Here is a 24,408-nt window from a genome sequence, read left to right as displayed (position 1 = left end):
CACAAGTATTTAAAATTTTGCTTAAAATATTTATAGAATTATTGAACCTGCTTTTTATACTTATGAAACAGTATTTTCGGCCAATCATTTTTTTTATAAATTAACATGGTACAGGTTGCATAATTTTATTAAGAATTATTTTTTAAAAATGAATTAGTTACTTATTTCCTTCCACCAATTGATCAAGTCTTTAGATTCTCAGAAAAACCATCAACTACAATCTGTGCGCAAAACATAAACAAATTAACCAACTACATAAAACAAAGTGATTGGTTCGGGCAGAATGTTTGTGTAGGTACTGCAGTTACAGCCTAGTGTTATGAAAGGTGTTAAACAACAAACACATTTAAATGTAAATAATTAGTTTATAAAAATTCATATATTCACTATTTTGTAAAGTTATTCGTTATTAATATAAACATATATAGTCATTTCTGAACCGTTTAAGGATTTCTCTTAAAATTTCTGTGCCAAACTTAATGTTTCTGAATACTGTTTAAAATATTTAATACCGGTATATCAATTATATTAGATATGGCAAAGTGTAAAGTAATGTTTTAAAATATATTTACAAAGTGTTTTAATAAAAATAATTACACACGTTAAGAAATTTATTGTATGCAGTAGGATGACAAATTTTATTCGAAAGGAACTACAGTAGTGATTAATTTAAATAAAAAACAAAATGAGAAAAAAACATTTTGTAAAGTTTTCATAAGAATATTATTAATGCTAAAGACAAACTTATAAAATATAAATTTCTAACAACATAATTTTTTTTGTTCTGGGCCCAAAATGCACATGACTTTTACGTGAAATTTTGAATAATTTACGTACTAAAATTACTTCTCAAATGTTTAACATTTATAGTAACAACTATACGCTTATGCATAAAATCATGTCAGCGTGATTCAGCCGGCATTACATTCATAAAAGCGTACGCCGGTGTGATGTCTGAACTGCAGTTTATTTCAACTCGGGACTTAGTAGATGCGAAAGAATGAATGAAGGGACACGGGTACGCTTCTTTCTCCAGCGACCATATTTTTTTTTTTTCGGACGTTATTCATGTCGGTTAATGCATGCAGTGCCGGAATAAAAGGTCGGAGTCATGGCGGAGTCTGATACCTGGTTGTAAATCATAGAGAGTGTCTGGCGGGCCGTGTTGTATATATACGTCGTACACTACGGAGTAGGGGAGTTGTTGGGTTTGCGTGAGGGAGAGGAAAGGGGTGGGGGGAAGGAAGGAAGGGGTGAAGGGTCATGCTGCGAGCCCTCGTCGTGAATTCGCAATGATATTACTAATGGTAATCAGCAGCTACAGCGCGACAGGCGGCCGGTCGGCGAACTAATCACGCGGCCACCGCTTCCCTCCCCCCCACCCCCCTATTCCACAAGTCTACACTCACAACCAAGAATACACACTAACACAGAGGTATTGTCGGAATGGTAGTGGACGCGTTTTAACGACGTCATTACAACGGCCAAGCGACTGTGTAGGCGGTTGGGGAGGGGGGTTTTGGTTTGTGTCGTGTGCTGCGGGACCACAGACGTTTGGCGTCAGCAACGATTAATCTCTGAAATGCGTTAAAAATTTCAGTTCGTTAAGATTTAATTTCGCGCGAACATGGTGAGATAAAGATATTTAAAAAGGAAATTTCTCGACGTCTGTTCGATTATTTAGAATTATATTGAATTTATATATTTTGAAATTGATTTTTTTTTTTCGCACGACTCGCTGACACCTAATACGAAACTGGTTAGGCAATTTCACGAAATGAATCGGCCTTCAAAATACAATGTACAAAGTTTGCCCGTGAAAGTCGTTTTTGGAACGGAAATATGACTTTCCCGAAATCTCGGCCAAAATGTATTTCCCCTGATTTTCGTTTGCGAGACCATTCAAACAATTCTCGAAACAAATCTGGTTCTTAGCACTATTTCGATGGGTGCCATAGTTAAGCGGGTAAAGCACCTGGTTAAATGATATCGATGATGAAGAAAATAAATCGATGATGATTATATCTATGATGATGATTTCGATGAGATACAATGAAAATCATGAAAGCTGTAACAGGCTTTGAAATCTATCCCTTCCGAGTGCGAGTAAAATGATTTGTAACTGAGTTGAGCGCAATTATTTAGAAGAAAATTGTGAACAAATCAATTAGATTTTCATCCATGATAAATACCAAATTATTATGTTTTGCTGTTCGTGATGTACGGAAAATAGTCATCACTCGACGTTATGGCGTGTATATGACTGCCTTGTCCTTTTTAAAGTCTTAATAATACTAAGTAAAAAATAGCATTTCCTAGAATATAATTGTTTTACTATGGTCAAAATAAGGTCTATAAAGATCACACTTGAAAAAAAAATTAATTTGATTTTAAGTTTACCAGGCTATATGTTAATTTTGAATGGTTTATTTAAATACAAAACAAAAAGTGAAGAAGCATACTGTAAAGAGTTCCATTATAATTTAATTTATGCTAAAGACAAACTTGTAAAAGATTTATTCCTAAAAACATATTTTTTTTTGTTCTGTGCCCAAAAGGCACATTGTTAAAAATAAAGCCGTAAGTTTACAAAGGAAATTTACATCCAATGAAAGACCGTAGTACTGTGTTTTCTAAAGATGAGCCAATAATTTACCAGTATTATGCTCAAAAAGGAGGGGAACATATTTCGCTGTCGAATTAAAAACATTGAAATAGTTAGCTGTCAGAGCAGTGTACTCTTTATGTAACACGTAAAAACTGAGTAACACTTATAAATATCTAAGAATAATTTGTAAATATTTTTTTAAATAATTCAAAACGTTTAATGAATGATTGTAAAAGTTAATGAACGACATCACCATCAGCTTAACAATATTCCCTAAAAGAATTTAACTTCTTAGAATTCGGGCAGTTTTGTTAAAATGGGGCGACGAAAGACTGCCATAATGTGTAACTACCATAATGACAGAATTCCGCCTGGCCTCTTCGAAAACGGCGGAAAAGTACCATAACGGAAAACTGCCATAACGCGACGGAATTCTGTCATATTTGTTTATACACTCAATGGAATGAATACAACTGCTTTGCTCTCGAAGTAGCATATAGAATATGTCACTAGGTAGCGCTGTTAACCACCTACCTTGTTCTTAGGTTAATTTAAAAGCCTACAGATAGCACTTCTGGTGGTTATTTTCTGTAGTTCATCATAAATCAACTCAAAAGATCGCGCACTAGTTGAAACAAATGTTTCCAAAAATGTATTATAGGAAGCAGCGCTGTATATTTATAAACATGATCTTTAACTAAATATGGTAGTTTTCCATTATGGCACTATTCCTCCTGTTTTGACGGGGGCGACGGGATACTGCCATAATGAAAAACTACCATAATGATAAAATTCCACCTAGGGGCGACGGAAATGTACTATAATGGAAAACTACCATAAGTTAAAACGCAACCATACAGTCCTAATACTCGAACGACATGAGTAAATTATGTCTGTAATCTTAGAAAGAATTTGTAGAAATAAGCAGCATACAAAGTCTTGTGATTCTGATTCATGTGTTAACTCCAGGTCATTAGTTGAAATGAAATGCAATCTAGTGACCGAAAATCACAATTCTCTGACAACCGACCTTTAAAATGTTGCATGATTTTTATATGTTAAAATTCCATGACAGTTTGTCACCATCAGGTGTATAGCCATCTATAGTACTGAGGTGGCAATTCAATTGAATTTATTTTACGTCATGTCTATCAAAAGTACAAATAGACGATTTTTAGTCAAATTTGCATATGCGATTTCATTGTATTAGGTACTCCGCAAAGTAGTAGTTTATTGTAACTACTACTTGATATTTAATAAATTATATTTCAACTGTAATCATAATCGATCAAGAAAAGATGCTGATGAGAAAAATATTATTATGAAATATGTTTGTGAAACTATTCAGCAAGATATTTCAGCTGACCAGATCTGATTTTCATGCTAACAAAGGTCTCTGAATTACGATAGCATTTATTGTGTAACCTTTAGTAAAATAACTAATTAAATTAATCAGAATTATCACAGAGTAAGTAATGACATTAAACGTAGTGCCCTCTTTTAAGACCTTCGAGTTATATTGGAAGCCAAGCTTTCTTTTCACCAACATGTGCAACACATGAATATCTTTAGGTCTTAAAAATGTATAACTTTCTCTGCATCAACTAACTTTAAATAGAATAGAATTGAAAGTATGAAGGAAAAAGTTATCATAAATAATATTTAAAAATTTCCGGCATTAAATTATTTTGAATATGCTACATTCCTATATAAACTATTAGCATTTTCTATTTATTAGACGTTCAATCAGTGATGCACTTTTTATTATATACATTTTATTATCATTTTTGTTGGTTCAGACATAATATCTCGGTTTCGATTAAGAATTCCAACTTACAATTACAGATTAAGTGACACTTTTAAAACCTTTAGTAACTATAAAATGTGTAAAAAATTGAAACTCTTTTTGAATAATCTAGAAACATTCATTGGAAAAAAATTAAGAGGTTTTTTAAACTTTGGTAATCTAAATATTTATTTTGTATACACCATTTTAGCTTCTGTTTAAGAATTTTTGTGAAAACCAAATGAACCAATTAGTTAACACGAACTTTATCAATCTTTATTAATCTGTGTGTTGTGTTGTTTCGTGTTTTGTCGCAAAGTCATTGATATGTAACAGTGTATGTCTTGTATTACTGTGTTTTTGTTGTTATTTTATGTGTCATAAATTCGTTTATAGGTGCTGTAAAGCACGTAAACTGAATTTCAATTTGATTTGACTGTTTTGAAGGAGCAGAATAATATGCTACACATAGTAATATTTTTTATTTCCTAATATAAAAAATACTAAAATTTTAGCAGAGTTTATTTTTGAAGGACTGCAAGCCTGTGCCCACCAACATTCGATGTAGGAGCCTATGTCTCCCCTACAGCACCTGTGCTGCTTGACCTGTAACTTTTACACTACATAAAAATATTTTCCTCGCATTTCAGCATCTTAAAAATACATGTTGTAGGCTTTCAATAATTTAATATGGATATTTAAAACCTTAATATTTGAGTTTATTTGTGTTCTATCACCCTAATAATGAAAACATTACATAAGAAAACACATGAATATTAGCGTTTGATTTGCACTCATTAAATAATGATCTACAATTATTTTAATTATTCCAGTGTGGAAAAATGTAAATTATATGAAGCTAGTTACATTACGATTTTACGAGAAAGGCCGTTTTTCTCATTCTGTAGAATGTATAAGAAATTTTGGCAGAGTTACCCTTTTTTCTTTTAAGTTATGGCAGTTTTCCATTATGATACTTTTCCGACACCTCCGTCAAAACAGGAGGAAAAGTGCCATAGTGGAAAACTACAACAATTTTTTTTTTTACTAATCGTCGTAATACGAATACCATATAATAATAGTAATAATAATAACACATTTTTGGAAACATTATTTTCTACTAATGCGCGATCTATGCGGTGATTTGTGATTGCAACTATGATAGTCAGAAGCATTATCTGTAGGCTTTAAAGTTAACATGAGAAATAGCTGGAAGGTTGACAGCGCTACCTACCAAGTATTCTATACACTACTTCGAGAGCAATGCTGCTGTACTCATTCCATGGAGTGTATAAGAAAATATGGCAGAATTACGTTTCGTTATGGCAGTTTTCCATTATAGTACTTTTTCGCCTTTTTCGAAAAAGAGGCCAGGCGGAATTCTAACATTATGGTAGTTTTCCAGTATGGCTGTCTTCCGCGCCCCTGTTTAAATTCACACCGAGTAGGATGTACAAAAACAATAACCACAACAAGAGAAATGTTCACATAAACCCCATGCCAAATTTTCCATAAATTATTATTTTTCAATACTTTTCAATGCAGAAACTAGCTGCAAAGAGATAAAAAATTGAAATTAGCACCTACTCATCGCGCATTACCTCAGTTGTAGGCACGCAGCCATCTACTGCGTGACGGTCTGAACTCCCATCTGGCTGAGTCGACATTTCCCTCGCTTTATTTTCCACCGCAAATTTCTTTCTCCCTCCGGGGGCGGTTTTCTCTTTAATGTTATTGCCAACTTTGTGCGGTCCCGGTTTTGGTGCCGCGAGGCCCCCATTAGTCCGCGGAGTAACAGGACAAAAGGGGGTTGTTACTCTTTTATGTTTTCAACCCCTGTGCAAATACACCAGCAGGTGAAGAGAGCAGTCCCGGCGTTGCGACTGTTGGGGGTAGTGGGTGGAGTGTTGAACATGGCGGGCAGAATAATGATGCGTTGGTTGGAATATGGTTGGGGGAGGCGGTTGACACTGAAGGTTTCCCACCCCCGTAAAAAAAATTCCCCTAAGGCCGAAAAAACCACGACGAACGACGAGCCCCCGACAAAGAAACGGGTAAAGACGCAAATGCTGCAAGGGAGGATGTAAATTAATTAGTGCTCCAGCTGGGTGTGACGTCACTGCTTTGAGTTTTATTACGCCGTGTTCTTATAAACGTTTCTGGATAAACCGAGTTGCTAAATTGCGTGACAGAAAGAAGTTTTACTGCCTGCCAGTTTCTTCAGTCCATACAGAGATTACTAACATGTAATATTTCTTATAAACAGTAGGTTGTAATCATCATATCTACGACATTAAAGTCAATCGTGAGCTAACGAAATATTATTTAAAATTCTTACAGGAGAATTTTTAATAATTATATATTTTTTTGGGTATTGGTAAAAAAAATACTTATTTTCAACTATACAATATTTTACTTATAAGAAGATTATAAACATTTTCACTGTAAATATTTTGTATTTGTGTCAGAATTATAATTGTACCCTAATTTACATTTTTCTGTTTATCTGTAACCTAAAGTCAATATTTAATGATTTTAATATAAAAAGGTTTTACGATATAAGTTTGCCGTTTATTTGCAGAAAAATAATGCCAGCAATCAAGCCTTAATTGCTAGGTTTTTAATAGATATGTACTTGAAAATGTACTTTAGTAATGGCAGTTTGTAAGCTTAAAACGAAAACTAAAAATAACAGTCCCTTATTTTCAAAATTATTTAGGAATAAAATGTAATAATTGAGTCTTTCAGTTATTGCCAGTGATGTCTAACACCTACCTTCGGTAAAGAGCAAAGTCATATGTTTTCATGTTTAAAATACACTTACTGTACGAAACTCAGGCACGAAATTTAATGTAGATTGGTTTTATGCTGTGCGTGATATATATAAGCAAATTGTTTTTTCAACTACATTTATGAACTCGAATCAAACGTAGTTAACGTACTCTTTGCTAGAGTTTGGTGCCGGAGCATCTACGTCAACTATTGCATAATTTGATTAGCAGACAGAGTTTTAAACTATATAATGAAACGACTTCGATACAAGGGAAAAGGTTAAAAAAAAAAAATACTAAACCCCGGCTTTGCACCTGATTTTTGACAAAGAATTTTATTAAAATACTGCCCATTTTGCTAACACTAAAAAGTTTCCCTTTGCCTTTGTGACATTTGGTTTGCACCATTCGTCACAGATGGTAGCACAGTGGTTGTTACACATTTCCGTACCTTGAATTCCGTTGCATTCACGAAATTATTCCCACCGAATGACGTACACCAAAAGCTAAGATGTTACACATCAAAAAATTATTTCATATTTACATATCTGCAATTAATAATTCAGATTATTCTAGCCATAATTTTTATTTAAATACAGCGATCCTGTCTTGCAATATGGCAAGATTCACTACCTTATGATATGTGGACAGTTTAACTTGGGATATCTTAAGTAGATATACTTCTTTTTTTTTTTTGCTACATACAGTATACAAGTTTACCTTGGATGATTATCTAAACATAGTAGGCCTAATAATAATATTTTTAAAAGAGAGTTGGAGTTTGTTTTTAACAATTAAACGCGATCATTCAAGAAGCTATTAAAAAATCTTTACCTGCCATAATTCTACATTGTTCCAAATGCACATAGGATGTGTTTTATATTATTTATTAAAAATATATATGGTTCCAGAATTAATAGCAACTTTAAAAAAAGCGACTAAGTTTAGTGAATACTATTTGAAGCTTATGCTGAGTTCAACATTCCAGACAAAAAGTAATTTTAAAAAACTAAACTATGGGACATTTCAAAATAAATATTATTAGAATTTTAAACATTGGTTCTATATTTTTATCGCTACCGTGTTCCGTATCGCTCTGCGTTATCTTTGTAAGTTTAATCTATTTTCTGTGCCTTGAGTAACTGTATTTTAGGTTACAGTTTTTAGTAATTTAATAAAGGACAATTTTTAAACTATTTCTGAGTATAATCCTAAGGTGTTTTTTTTTTGTACGAGCGTGATAATCACGGCGTTCAACAAGAAACCCGCCCTACCATCGACAGTGCCCGGAGGCCTCTTTGCAGTGGCTCGGCATTAAGTTCGTAGTTTCTGGGGGGGAAGTACTGCCAGAACCACCCCCTTTTCCCCTCGAGGGGGCGAGGGTTAGGAGGCCCGTATTTTTTTTTTTTTAGCTTGTCCGCCGAGCGGAGCCAGGGTGTCAGGGTCGGGTTACCTTAACGTCCGCAAAGAACCCTCTCTCTCCCCCCTACCACCCTCTTTCAACCGAACCCTCTGCGGGCCCTGTAATCCTGAAGGAGGAGGATGTGGAGGGGGTGAAGACGACGGCGGGGGAACAAGCGCACCTGACGGGAATAATTAACATCCCCCCTCCCCTTCTCAAGCTGCTTCACTTCCTCCTGTTGCGTGGTGCCGCCGGGGAGACTGGTAACTGGACCTCCGACTTGCCTCCGGGGGTGACCCCCCGTGACCCCTCCAGGTCGGGCGGCGAGCAAGAGCGACCTCCGAGTACCGCGACTGCCTGCACCTGTAGCAGGTACACTTGCCGCGTGAATGAATCCTTGCCTGATTCAATTCCCATAGCTGGTTGTCACAAAGAAAGGATATCGGCTTGTTTATCCGCGCGTGTTTATTTGTTCGTTGTAGTCGTCCATTCCTACTAAGAGGTTTTGTTCTTTCTATAAAATCAGCGTAAACCAGCACTGGTTGACTTTGCAACGGCCGTTAGTGCTCCAAACGGGAGCGTGTGATAATAAATCAATCTTCAGGAATTTTAAAATGCATAACAGGATTTAATTTTAACTGAAAAGCTAGTTGTGAGCTTGAGTTGTGTTACGTAATTTTAATATTTTACTTACAGGCTGTAATATCGTGACATATCTTCTGAAGATTGGCACCAAAAATTTAAAAGTCTTAACAAGTAGAAAGTAACACATTGTATCGTTATCTCGGACACAGTAATAACAACTTGTGAGAGTCTTAATTTAATAAAAATAAAATAAAATTTAATAACCAACCAACAGCCTCGCCGCCGTTGACGATACCCGCCGCGGGTGTGACCAGAATATCAGTACCTCAAAACAATTTCAAGATCCCAATATTTTGCTAGCGACGACCAAACATTTTATCTGTACATACTTCAACTTTTATTTATTATTTCAGATCTTCAATTCATTGAATTTTTTTACAGACACTAACTAAAATAATTAAAATTTGCTGATTAATTAATTTTTTCTTATGTCTTACGATCGATGTTTTGAAGTTCGTAGTTGTAGCGAGCGAACGGCAACTGATATAGTTTTCTTAGCCAGAGTTTCAGACAATTCTGAAAAAGAATTAAAAAAATATTATAGAATGAAAATTTGAAAATTTCATAAGCAATCGTTGCGTAAAAATGTGAACAGGAATTTGAAAATTGAAAACAGGATTTAATTTTAACTGAAAAGCTAGTTGTGAGCTTCAGTTGTGTTACATAATTTTAATACTTTACTTACAGGCTGTAATATCGTGACATATTTTCTGAAGAATTACCAAGAACAGGAGCAACATTATACGCAACAGAATTACAACCTAATGCGCTTTATCGTTTGGTGTAAAAACTTTTGGTGTCAAAAAACTTACTTATATATATTTTTTCTTTTTATTGACAATATTTCAGTGTATTTCAGCTAATCTTCTAAACTATTGAGGTATATTTTATTTTATTTAAGACTGTGTTAAAATATGAAAAATTTGTTCTGATACGTTCTCGTTTCTAACAAATGCAAGTCTGGCTAGATTTATTTAGTTTAGTTTTGTGCAGTTCTTGACTGTAATGATTGTCATAATTTGATTCCAATACATTCAGATTAACTGAGATTTGAAAAAAAAAATAAAACAGAAAAGCAGCAACGAAAAATATATCGTTTATCTTAATTATTTACCATCACATCTCTTTCATGTTTTATGAGGAAGCGATAGGAACAAACATACGCCAACTTGGTTTCAAACGTTTTTGGACCAAACAAATTTATTTTGTGTGATTTTCAACATTTGGCTTGGTTGAAGCATACTAAGTGAATAATTTAGTGGAATGCCTGAAATAAATAGCGATTTGCTGCTTTAAAAAGCTTCCCCTGTGAAGCCAGTTGCGTTTAGAATTGAATTTATTTCTTCTTGATGACCGCAACTGTGATAATATGGTCAAAATACATTTTTTTATATAATATTTTTAAGGTTTAAAAATGTGAAATATCTGCGTTAACATCCCGAAATACACCACATTCGCTTAAACAATTTTAATGCAATTTAATATTTTAAGATTAATATATTATAATTATAATTAAAAGACTGTAGCAGAGGGGCTATCGAAAATAGTATCATAGATGTAGTCACTACCGAAAACTAATTAAATTCAAAACAGCCAATAATGCCGCAGAGAAAACAATCTGTAGCAGTCAGTCACTCTTACTTACGGCTTTCCCCCCAATTATAGCCTATGCATTAACTAACCAAAATTGTGAAAATTAAACGATATAAATTTGATATTGCGTGAAAACCGTTGGAACAAAAATGACTTATTGTAGGTTCCTATTTAACTCCTAACACGAAGGCACATTTTCAAAAGCAAATAGTTAAAATATTGTCACGGCATGAAATCCCTCCCTCGAAACTAATGTTTGTTTCCTGATTCCCAGCGGGCTGCCGCGTGCGGACCGAGGTCTGGCTGGCCCCGAGGGACACTTGGCCCGTTGTCGCCCGCAAGTACGAGGGCGCGTCGCGCGTGCGCCGAAGAGGTCGAGGGGTCGCGCGACGTCGCGGGCCGGGAGTCGGCAGCTCCTCTTAGTCGGCGAGCGGGGCCGGACTCCTCTAGGGCATGCCGCAGCGACCGGAGCGCGCTCTCTCTCTCTCTCTCTCGCTCTCTCTCTCTCTCTGTGAGACGGCGGTGTTGCCCGCGGGCTGCGCCACGCACAACCTCCCTTATCTCCTGTGGATCCCGCCCCTTATCATTTCAGGGCGAGGGTGGACCATAACAAAAAAAAATATATATATATATGCATGGATGTAGCCGCGGTTCAAATGGAACAGCCCTGCAGTAATTTCAACGTGAAGGCTCCATTCAGATGTAACTGAAATGTAGCAAGGAGATCAAAGCCAAAACCCGTTTCGCGTGTCTCGGTGGCGGAGGTGGTGGTGGTGGTGGTGGTGGATGGTGGTTTTAAAAACCACCACCCCTCCTCCCCCCTCCCTCTTTCCTCCGCAGTACGCAAACGTAGCCCCTGCGAAACTGTGCAGGTAGGTAGGTACCTATGTGCCAACCTCGTTGACGCATATCACGGCGAGAAACAGCGAGAGCTGATGGGCCCGGCAGAGAGAGAGAGAGAGAGAGAGAGAGAGAGAGAGAGAGAGAGAGAGAGAGAGAGAGAAATCTCCTGGTGCTTGACGTGCGCCCCTTTGTGGTCAGTAGAAGTCATTTGTTGAGGGGTGGTAAAAGGTAGGGTTTAGGTTGTGGAACATCCTCAACACTGATGGCTTTTATCCACGTGCGCTGGAGCGTTAACCCGTCCGCGTTCGCGAGGGCTCTTGGCGTTTGTGAAGGTGCTACAAAGCACGCAGCATGCTCCTGAGAGTGTTCTCGCGTTTGTTTTTGGTATGTCATGTCACATTTACGCGTCAGATGTAAACACGTACGGATTTAAGGGAGTATTTTATTTGTAAATGCAAGCTCTTAAATAAAAATACAATGGTGAATAGTTAAAAAAATTAAAACGACCACTCCAGTTGACATATTAAAAATTGGTGACGTACTAGATGTTTAATTGGAATTATTTGCAGATAAATAATGCTAGACTAATGCAAAGCACTTATGCGTTTTTTTCTTACGTGCAAAGCACAATTTTCTTTTAGCCAAACGACATCAAGAAGTTTCTACGCTCTAAGGAATCACCAACATCTTTTACCCTTTTTCCCATGACCATATTTCCTTTGTATCAATTTTCTGGATAAATAAAATTAAAAATTGCTAGTAAAATTTGGGATATTCAATAAATGTCAGGCATAATACTACCCTGGAAAGACGTGGCAGAAAAAAAAAGAGGGGCGGGGATTTTACAAGTAAATCCATGTAATCATTCTCAAATCAAACAAAATAAGTTTTTTTTTTAATTTAAGACTAACGACTGATGGACCAAAAACACCGGACGTTTACCTTGAAAGGAGGGAAGAAGAATGGAAGAAGAATATTATCTCCGGCAGGCAAGTAATGACAAATCACCAGAAAAAAAAACTTACCATTAACACCTATAACATCGCTCGTTATGTCAAGACTATAACAGTCCATATTTGTTAAAAATAACTTATTTCTCATTGAATACAAAAGCTTGGGTGCGTTCTGGAAAACACCACAACCATTATAACAAAATCAGAAGTTGAGAGGAGGTTTACAATCCAACAATGAATTAAATATTTCTTTTGAAAATACTTGTATAGGCCCATAGATTTGATTTAAATCATGTTTTAAGAAATAATAAACACAGAGTTTGAGATTTTTTTTACTGTCAAAGTACTCGAAATTCACATGTTTATAAAGAAGGTATAATTGCTGCAGAAAATATATGGAATATTTTAAATTAATAAATAGGGACTGCTTACAAACGAAAGTAAATTTATTTAGCGTTTTAAATTTTGTATAGTCGATCAAAAAATATTAAAGTCCGATCAAAATACTTTCAGTGCTCATTGTTGTTATGATGAAGGTAAAATTAATTTCTCTTTAGCTGTAGAGTGTCGTGGCGACTTGGACTTGTCGTAGACGGCACTGTGGCTTATTCCGGGTTTAGATAGAAGCTAGTGGAGGAGCAGTTGAAACGGAGCACGGGAGTACGGAGGGTGGAGGACAGTTGACTGCATCACAAAAAATGCAGGTTTCCTCACAAATAACAAAACACAAAATAACGACACGAAGTCGTTACGTAAAGAGGGGAAAATAAATTGGTGAAGAAATCTAAATAAAATAAAAACGGGTGCGTGTACTTACGTACGTGCGTTGGAAGTTAAAGTTACTTGGAGTAGAGTAAAAAAACTAACTTTAATTTTCGCATGCAAATAACTTATATAAGTAAAATAATAAAAGGACTAGAGTGGTATTGTAAATCCGGTTGGCAAGTGTATCAATTCATTTAAAATAAAAATTTTTAAAGTAATATTCAGTATTCAATATTAGGTAATATAAAAAAGTTTAAAAATTATGTTAGTATTTAATTATAGAAAAATAATTTAAATAAATTTTAACTAATAATGAAAATCAATTTATATGCTGGATATTTATTTTAAATTTGATAATATTAATTACTTGATAAATAATTATAAAAAAATTTAAAATGCAAATAAATTATACAAACAAGAAAATTACCTCACTTATATAAATCCACTTGAAAAAGTTTATAGACACATTTTCTATAACTAATATTCTCAATTAATTACTTTTTTATGTATACGGACCAGTACTGAATACCAGTCACTAAACTTTAATATTTAAAATCAAATAAATAATTTATATTTGTATGTAGCCTTTTTTTAATCCTGTGCATAAATCACTCTCATTATTTTTCCACAATGCGCCTAAAAAAGTATAAATTAAAAACCGGATTTCACTCACCAATTATGAGGGCTCGGATCATGTCCTCAAGACCTGAGAAGAAGACGGAGATGAAGCACACGGAAACAGAAAGGTCGCCATGTCGGTGCGTAGTGCAACACACACGCACGAGGCGACGAGAATCCGCTAGCCGACCAAGTACAACTAATAATGTTTGAAAAATAAAGTGATTCGGGATAGATTCCAGAATCTGAGTGAGGGCATCGTTTCGGCGAACCGAGACACCGACGAGCAAGGAAGGTTCGACTGGCCGCTGCGGAAGGGAGAAGCTGTTGTCATGGCGACGAGCGGGCACCCACGGGACGCCGAGATGCGAACGTATACATCTCCGGCCGACGGAAGTAGCGCTGTAAGTCAAGCGCGCAGCTTCAACGAGGAAGGTTTTTTGGAGCCAGAGGTGGGGAATCAGTGTTTGGCAGCGAAGAGATTTAAAAACGAGCGTGCAGATGAAAAGCCCAAGTGAAAAGGCAGAAAGCTGCAGGCTGGCAGGAAAATGATTCGGACGCGGGGTGTGCGGGGAACGACTGGTTCGGGCAGACCACAGACTGCGTTGGCAATGAGTTGGCCTGAGGTTGGGGCCCGGAAGCACAAGGAGTGATGTGAACAGCACTGACAAAACGAGAAAAAATAAAGCTATCGACGACTAGGGAGTATGCCCTAGTGATGAATGCAACTTTCAGGTCGAAAGGCTTGAAATAATAAAAGTGAAATAGCCTATACCAAAATTAAAATTATCATAAATAAGACGTCTGGACCTCCCTAGGGAAGTAAATAAATTTAGATAATTTTTTATCTGCGTTACCAGTAACAAAAAGCAAGGTGACACCATGGGAAAACACTAAACGCGTTTACCATCGTTTCCCGAAATGACACCACTGATGGGACGGCACTTCACCAAAGGCCGTGGTCGATTACGTGACCAATTCTTCTGCATCGTTTTGTTTCACGTGAGCTGGCCATAAAACCTCTTTGGCTAGGAGAAGTAAAAATAATTTACAGCAGTGATATTTTGTTTAACCCAATACAATGGTGGTTGTTCTTTTGAAATCTAATCATATTCAATAATTAATGAAATTCCAACATGGACCAGGATCAATGTATTTTGGTAACCCAATGCCATCTCAGTTGTGAAATTCGGACCAGTTATGAAAACTAGTAATTATATTAGTCATTTTGTAGTAAAGAAATTAATTACATAATATATCTAAATAAATGTGTTTAAGTAAAAAAAAATAGTTTGATTACCTGAAGCATAACACAGTGTCGTATAATATTACCATATTCAGTGTGACTGAACCAAATATCTAATCTCAAAAAATCTGTTCGTTGTTTTTTTTTATAGCTAGATATGAATATGAAACATTGCATTTTCCGTGGTAAAATTTTCGCACCTCCGATATGTGACGTGTTTTGAAGAGTTTTCATAAGCGACGACCTCATCAAGAGTTCATTCACGACGTTTAATAATCAAAGTAATGAATAACAGTCTCAGCCGGGCTCTGTGAGGTAACTGCACGTGCAAATAACCTGACTTTACTGAAAAGAATTGCTAGCGCATTAAGAAATTTCGTATTGCCTGTTGCAAGACATACTTTCTGATTTCGATTTGGAAAAAAAAACGGTTCATGAATATCTAACGACTGTGGCATTGGACAACGCGACGCCATTGCACGTGAAACCAGGCTCTGTGGACGTAGCCCATGTGGTTTTATGGACGTAGAAAACGCATGCATTATTTTCACCGCCTCGACATGTTCCTCCAAGGACTGGCTGGGGCGCTCGTAAAACAGATCTTGCCGAATTGGCATCTGGGGTTGCTACTCATCCGTCTATCCAACTCCAAGATAACCCTAACCCCCTGCCTTCTGAAGAGCATGAACTGCTTTATTTTTGAAGCGAGTCTTCTTTTCAGATGGCACGGGAAAATACGAGGCAGTGACTCATCAGAACTTCACAAAAAGTTCAACACTCCTGAGTGGGGATTCCGATGGCGGATAGTGGAGAGGAAGAACATCGACGTTGCTGCATTTTTCGTTACTCCTTTAACACACCGTGGCACACGCGTCCTGGTGACCGCCGCTCCTTGTTCACACAGCTCGCTGTAAACACGCCGATAAACACACCCAGTCCGTCTCTCAGCTACTCATTTCCTATACAAAATGGTATTTGTTATGCTGTTGTGTTACTGTGTAGTTTTATCACTTGGACGAATTATTGAAGTTTGAAATTTCGCTTTTAACGTGCGTGACGACTACGTACGATTGTTTTATTTAATCCCCTGAGGGTCCTTTTACGTCCTTGTCTCCAATGCAGCGAAGAGGTTCAGTCGGTAACTTCGAAAACCAAAAAAAGCGTAACTTAAAAACTCCGAGCATGAAAATTTTTTGGTTCTACATCCGAAGCTTAAACATCGCCATTGGGTTTAAGCTCATGCTCGGTACATTTTTATAAATAAAACAAAAATAAATTAACGTATTTTTTTTTTTGTTTCAACAGTGGACGCATCTCACAGAAACGAGAGAATCTCGGGAGTTCTAGATAATTGGATGTTCGTAGAGACTACACCGGTTTCTGAAGTATGAGTTATGTATTCCGTTGTGAAAAGGTTAAAAATGATTTGGAAAAAAAGTGATTATACACTTAACCGTTCTTGTGAAATTATGTTAAAAGTTAATAAACTCAATCATTATAAAGATGTGAGATTACTCATAAATTACGAACGTACCTGAATAATTTCTTATCAGTTTTCCTATAAAAATTTCCTGAGAAAATTTTTAGCGTCAGTGAAAAACACATATTAGTTTTGCCAGCGGAAGCTACTTAAAAAAGGTAGAAAATCGAACAACTGAAGAAATTATCATGAGGACACCTAAAGTGAAATCTATGGTTAACTTTGGTGGTAGAACGAATGGAAATTTACGAATTTCACAGAAAATAAATTGTCGGTAAACAATGAAACAGTTATTTCGAAAAATTATAAGGGCTTAATCAAATTCTTAGAGTTTTGGAGCTTAATATAAATTGATATTGGACAAAATGATATGATACGAAGCGTGGTTGATTGTGTCTAAGGTTTCGGAGAATGCTCAAACCAGACACCTTATAGTTATAAACATATTATTCTTATTTTAACTTTAAAAATGCGTTTTTGATACCATCGGTATTTGTGGTGCAGGGAATTTTTTGTTGTTGTAGGCCATGAATTATATTAAATTAAAAGTATATAATTTTATCCTATCGATAGCTAAATTTTTAACTTTCACTGCCAAAAAAAGTAATTAATTATTATCAATCGATGTTCAATGTTTTCTTTAAGGTTCATTAGACTATCTTAAGCATTTCTCTGAACAACAGGGAGACGAAGAAATCCAATTATTAAGGACGAGGTTACTTTAACTACTTTTGTTACATTTTTTTTCTCAGGGAACAAATAATTTTTAGTAATGCGTGAGAAGGTGAAATTGCAGTTTTATGAAATAACTATCTATGTGTATGACCTTTAAAAAAAGTATTTCACACACAATTAATAAGTAATATGGTTCTATTAGTTTTAATACGAGTTACCAATTCGCTTATGAGTAAATGATAAAACAAGTTACGTTTTTTTTACTTGCTGCCCATTGACTTTTTTTTTTTTTTTTGCTAACCGTGTCACTGTATCCATGTGCGAGTGTGCAAGATAGCGATTGATTGTAAAGTCAAATGGGAAGCTAGAATAAATACTGGTAATGTCGGTGTTAATTATTCACGCCGCGTTGTCCGCTGAAATAATCTTCCCGAAGTTTCAGTTTTAAACGCCGTACTACTCGAGTCTGACGTCCCATCGGACGGGAGCACTTTGCCTTTTGACCTGCTTCCGGATCGCTGACAGGGTGGAACACGCAGCACGATTCATAATTAAAACACAACGCGTCTACGGAGAACTTTCCGCGGAACTGTTAGCACTTCCATGCCAATATACCTGTTAGACATTTCCCCAGCAAACAACACTATGCATGTTTGGTGTAATTAAATTGGCAGTTCACTAAATAATTTAATATGCATCAATATTTTTTTTAATAATTAACATTGCATCTATAATATAATAATAATACCTCTTTTATAAACTGTTTTTTTGTTCAATAAACGCTTACGTGAAATGTTTGCATGTAATTTTTTGGTACACAGTTTTTAATTATCAGTTTGTGGAAAAAAGTTTCTGTTCCAGAAATTTTGGAAAACAAATTTTTTAGAGATGTATGAATGATGTCATGAAGCTGGAAGGTTTTACGATAAAAGACTACATGAAAACGATGAATACGAAACTTTTTAACCTGATCCAGGCCTTTAGATCATACTTGGCTTTTAAAAATATTGAATTAGAGATCCCTAAAACCATAAGAAGAAACCTATTAAATTAACAATATTATTTTTAAATTAATTCAATTTATATTATTAATAAACATTTTACAATGGGCAAAACTAACATTACAGGAACAAAACAACTTAGGAAACTACCGATTTAAGCATGCAAGTTCTAATGAGTTAAAATATTTTTCAAAATAACTTATCAAGTAGTTTAGAATGGCTCAAAAGTAAGATACAATATTTTTTTTAAATATTACTTTGTGCATACTAGCAATTCACACTGCTAAATCTGCTGAGATTAACAAAGCTACGCTGATATTAGAAAAAATTACGAGCGCTTATTTTTTATACCACTAAAACATTTTATTATAGTCTGACTTTGTCTGCTACACAACCAACTAGGCAGCAAACACCAAAACTGCTGTAACGAGTTATAGTTGTAGCTGTCGGAAGAAGTAGCTATATTACATACATCAATACTTTATGTAATGACTCCTGAAACATTCTGCATGGTTGTAGGTCAAAATATGTGCCCTCGCATTTGCACTAATGGAGGTTTAATTTTTCCGTTAGGTTATAAATTTCAACAGAATGGTATCAAATATTCATAACACTGTAAGACACAATTTCGGGAAGAAATTTTGTTAAGGAGAAGTAATATTTTTTAATGTGGTAAAAAACTCGGTTGAACCATACACTCACTATACACTATACCTACTTTTGTATTTTAAATAGTTTTTATATTTCTCGTAAATATAAATTCTGGAACAGTTTTTTTAAGGTTGGATATAACCCTCGAAATTGAGCTGAGTCTTAGATGACATTATGATATCTGTAATCAGGAATACTTAATTTCCTTCAAATTTCCTTCCGATAGAACAAGGTTTTCTTAAATTTTCTTCCTATACAACCAGAACTTGATACATAAAACATTTTACAGCTACAATGATTGGATCAATCTTAATCAGCATTTTATTTATTTATTTAAGATTATACTCACTGCTTGTGTCTTGTTTTGGCTGATTTCCTGGTGACGTGGCCCAGTTGACCTTCATCTCCTGCAAAATAAGGCAAATTAATTAAATAATTGAAAATAATTTAAGAAAGAACTCTTTTCTCATAAAATTTAGAAAATACATTAATAAGTTACCTATTTTAAAATTTATCAAAAATAATTTACAAACAAGTAGAATAATTCATTTTATCACACAAGAAAAACATTTTTAGAAAAATATATTATAAAATATATATAATATAAGTATTAAAATTACCATCATCATGTTAGATTTATACAATTTTGAAAAAAGTAGGTACACGTTTATGTAAGTGGTAGTTATTGTACACAAAGCAGTTCGACATTAAAAAGTTGTTTAATTTGGTTGTATGGTTAACAACATTGACAACATACAAAAAATAAAAATAAAAACTCTCATTATGCTCAAAAAGATTTACAAGTTGTTCAACTCAAACCAAACCCTTATATAATTTAACACTTGTATTATAAATGATGCCCACATACGTATTACAATTAATTTACAATTAAAATAAAAAAGGAAAAATTTAGCGTTAATTACAATAATACAAAATGTTCTCTTTTAACTAAGTAACGGGAAGATATTTAACTTAAGCTTAGGTAGAGGTTCCTTACATTTTTAGCTAAAGGTACTAACTATGATATTTAATAAATATTTAGCACCAGTTGACAATAGTAATTTTGTATTTTTTTTTTTTTGAGTAATTGTTGACCCAAGATTCATTAAATCCACCAAAATGACGGCCTTTTCGTTCCAAAAAACGGTAGCTATATTTTTTGGACTCGAGTACCGAGATTGCTTAAACGTTTTCCAGAGATGTTTACTAAGCGCCTGTACTTAGGCTACACGGATTGTATTATAAGTCCATGATGCCTATGGCCAATACGTCCGTTCCATTTCCAGGTGGCGATCTTCTTTACATGGCTGTCGAAAAAACTTTTTCCCAAGAGTTACATTTTATAAATGACCAAACGGATATTACTTCACGAATATCCCTCGTACATGGTATTCTCTCCCCAATACAAATAATCAATTCCTCTGAACACGCGCGTTTTTTTTCAAAACAAAACAGTTAACCCTAACAGTTACAGCTTTAAGAAGTAAACTTTTGATTATGAAGGATAGTGAAAAGACAAAATCAATCATAAAAAACAAATGTTAAAATAGGTAATGATTTAGTTCATGTCACGAAGGAATATATGTTAGTTCATATTACAAACAATCAAAGTTTTGCTTTGTACATGTAATATACTGAATCGTATTGTTATCCGAGAAACTCAAAGCAATTAAGTCGGATTTTGATTTTTCACCCTTATGAGACTGAAATCGATAATTTTTTTTTGTTCTGTCACATCCTATCTTCCACGTATTCGTTGGCCGACGGCATGCTTGGGGGAGGTGTCACCGTTTAATTAATCCCTTCGTAATTAATGGATACAACTGCCGAGCGCTCTGCGCCTGTCGTGATTGTTAGGGGGGTGGGGTGGAGTGAGAGAGAGAAAAAGCGGGAGGTGGTTGGAAGGCAAGGTCCCCGTTATAACAGATCACGGAAACACACAAGACCTCGTGTGCGGGCGTGGTTTTTTTTTAATAGTTCGAACTGATTAGGGAACAGAACCAATCAATAACGTTTGAATGGACGTTTCAATATCCTACACGGATAAAAAAAATATATATTGACGGCGGATAATAACAGCGGAGGAAATGACGATAGGTACGGATAGGGCAGCGAGGAAAGGAAAAGAGAGGGAGAGAGGCTGGAGAGAGATGAGTTACGTTATTTATTTTTGACGTGGTGTCAGCCCGACACAGTTTACGATCGGAGATACTCGTCAATCAGGGAAGAATTCAATTATACAAATATGGCCGAGCTACAGCAATATCAAGGCCTCGTCCTCCTACAACCCCCTACCCCCCTAAAAAAACCATTTCAGCCCCATGGATCCTCAGGGTCGACAAACGTAGTGAAGGGGGAAAAAATTATCGTGGTATGGGAAACGTTTGCCGAAAGATAAAATAGCAGCATGCCTCGCTATCAGATTCGCATTCGGAATTTATCTGTGTATAAATTCATAATTTTATTTCGATGTGGCAGCAAAGTTAACTTCTGGCCTTTGGAAATTTATTGTGATATGCATGTTGATTTGGGCCCTTCGCAAGAAGTGTGGTTTCAAATCATGGAATGGTTATCGAAACAAACAACGCTTGGCTTTCACAGTGTGAAGGAAAATTCGCCCAGAATGTACTCCTAGTGTATAAAATAAGGAAAATAAATTATTATATTTATCCAAATTTTAAATTTGTAGAATTGGAAATGGTTCGTTTTTTTTATTACAAACGGACGTGTTAAGGTTTTACTAAAGAATGTTGGGTATTCGCTACCAAAAATTTCGTAATTTTTTGTCGAAAATTTTTAAAATTGTTTTTACTTAACAGTTATGTTCCAAAATTGCTACATAAGAATAGCGGTAAAAAAATCAATTTATTTAGAATAATTGTTTGTCATTAAATTCAATTGTCATTAAATTATTTAACAAAATAAAAACCAAATTACCTGCGAATACTCAATGGGTAAGTAATAAATATATCTACTCCTTAAAATTAAAAATCCAGAACTCATATCCAACCTACACAAATATTTTTCTTACTTGAAAAGTTTATTCGTTGAACAATTTTGAGACACATTCAATAAACCAACAAATTATAAGGCACCATATACAACAATATTATATTTTATATAATATTCAGTTTCTTTTAATATATTTTATTGGTACACAGTTTTTGTGTTGGTTTATCTTATTTTAAGAGATCTCACGAGTCATATGTCCTGTTTAAGTTACCTATTTCAAATGGATATTGTGTTATAATAAAGCGTTTTGTAACGATGTGTGAGTAGTTACAGATTAAAGCTGGTTACCAAACATATAGCCTACATTACAAAATCCACAGAAGCTTATCGATGAAAATCATTCATTCTGTTTGTAATACACTTCTATTGCTTACATTAGTTAATTTGCTAACGGTGTTAACAATTTTCTCGTGTTTCTTAGATAATGCACATGATTTACCGTGATTTAACTAAATCTTGTATCAAATATGTCACTTTGGAAATAATTTTTTTTGCTGCATTTACGCGCTGACGAAATAGGCGTCAATTCTAGCTAAAAAAAAAAAAAAAGCATGAACTATTTAATGTGCCAGAAGACTGCCTGGTGCATCACAATCTCGCTTCTAAGCGCTAGGCGCCGAAAAGGCGTGCAATTTTCGCGTCCATGACGTGCCCTCTATGGGACAGTAAGCTGTAACGCTATCATTTCAAGTAACGTAACAAATTTGCACAGGATTAAAAATTTCTAAAAGTTCAGTAGATAACCTTAGTTTTAGTATTTTTTTACATACCCAAAATATATAAATAAAAAACTGTAAAACGAAAGTAGTGTAGGTGAAACAGATCAATAAAAAATGAGCTCTGGCTTAACGCCTTGTCGACATCGGAGTTCATAAAACAATGAGGGACCTTGAGATGAGAATTGAGTTGTAACGGGATGAATGATGTGGTGATAACAGGAGTACACCGAGAAAACTTACTGGCTTGCGGCACTCGCGAAAAGTTAGGTTAATCCACACCGAGAATAGAACCCATATCGATTGGTAGGAGCGCGTGATCTAATAACTTGATTTTTTTTTTACTGTAGTAACTTATTTGGCTCTTTGTTCAACCATACCCCTTTATTGGCTCTTTATTTAAAAAAAAAAAAATCGATTTTTTTTTTTTTTTTTTTTTTTTTTTTTTTTTAACTTATGGTCTCCGACCCATAACTCCAAAGCAAAGAAAACCACGGAAGTCGTTTCATAATCACCGTAGCCCATAAGTGTTTGTATCAGGGTCCCCGCCTACCCGGGTACACATACGGTGGGTAGAGCTTCAGAAAAAGCCACGCGACCAAAAAACTAATCAAGATAACTGAGTGGTAATTGACAACGAAAAGAATTTTAGTAGTTCTATCTAGATTTGGTTTTGGAACGGTTTTTTTTCCCAGGACTTAGAAAACGGCTAAAACGTGTGTTTTCAGAATAATTTCTTGATATAAAACTGTTAAATATTTCAACTTATTGCACTCAAATCTCATAGTTTCCTTACGCAAAACGATAAGATTGCGCGAAAGTTCAGAGCCTTGCGCTTGGAAGCGATATCGCACTAGAAGCACCAGCGAGCGTCGAACTTATCATCCCGCTTGACTAAAACAAATAGGCCTAAACCCCTGACTAGGTGGGCCTTGTAAGTGCTATTCGTACTCAAGGGACCTGTCAGAAATCAGGGCTTTGCAAGTGTCACACTAACATCTGAAGTTCTTCACCCAGGTCCATTCAGGCGATGCTAGCAAAAGCTGGGTGTGTTCAGTTAGTAAAAAAAAAAAAATAACATGTGAGCAATTCTTTCAGTGCTCGCCAGAGATGTGGAACATCTAATCTCGGTGTCGAGAAAATTAATGTGTTCTTGTTTTGCAAATACAGTTATAATACAAAACAAGTACACGAAATTTAAATTTAACGTAGAACTCATTAAAATAAGGACGAGAGTAATAAATAAGTTTTCAACTACTTGTATGGACGTGAATAACACGTAGTTTCCGCTAGAATTCGTTGCCAGAGCAGCTACGTCGATTATCGAATCAATCAATTTGCAGATCGAAATTGGGAATCATATAATGAAACGGCTCAGATAAAAGCGCAAAACTTGAAAAAAAAAAAAAAAAAAAAGTAGTAAACCTCGGTTTGTACCTGATTTATAAACAAGAATTTTTTATCAAAATACTGCCCATATTGTTCAAAGTTACTAAACAGTTAATAAATACCGTAAAGTTTCCTATTGGCTTTTTGAACTTTGATTCGCGCCATTTGCCACAGATGACAGCGCCGTGTTTACACGTTTCCATTCCATACGTCTTCAGTTCCAATAACGAAATGATTCCTACTAAATGCCATAT

At 35.3% G+C, this 24,408-nt stretch overlaps 1 protein-coding gene across 1 annotated transcript in view; it reads right to left on the bottom strand.

Moving 5' to 3' along the window:
- Positions 1–19,440, bottom strand: part of LOC134530605 (cytotoxic granule associated RNA binding protein TIA1) — a 717,211-nt gene extending 697,771 nt beyond the window's left edge. Inside the window, exon 1 of the mRNA XM_063365590.1 lies at positions 19,387–19,440. The gene's annotated coding sequence lies outside the window, so the exon portion shown is untranslated. The remainder of the gene's footprint in view (positions 1–19,386) is intronic.
- Between the last annotated feature and the right edge of the window lie 4,968 nt (positions 19,441–24,408).

Source organism: Bacillus rossius, chromosome 3 (genome assembly GCF_032445375.1).
Source record: "Bacillus rossius redtenbacheri isolate Brsri chromosome 3, Brsri_v3, whole genome shotgun sequence".
NCBI lineage: Eukaryota > Metazoa > Arthropoda > Insecta > Phasmatodea > Bacillidae > Bacillus > Bacillus rossius.
This window is presented reverse-complemented; position numbering and strand designations above follow the sequence as displayed.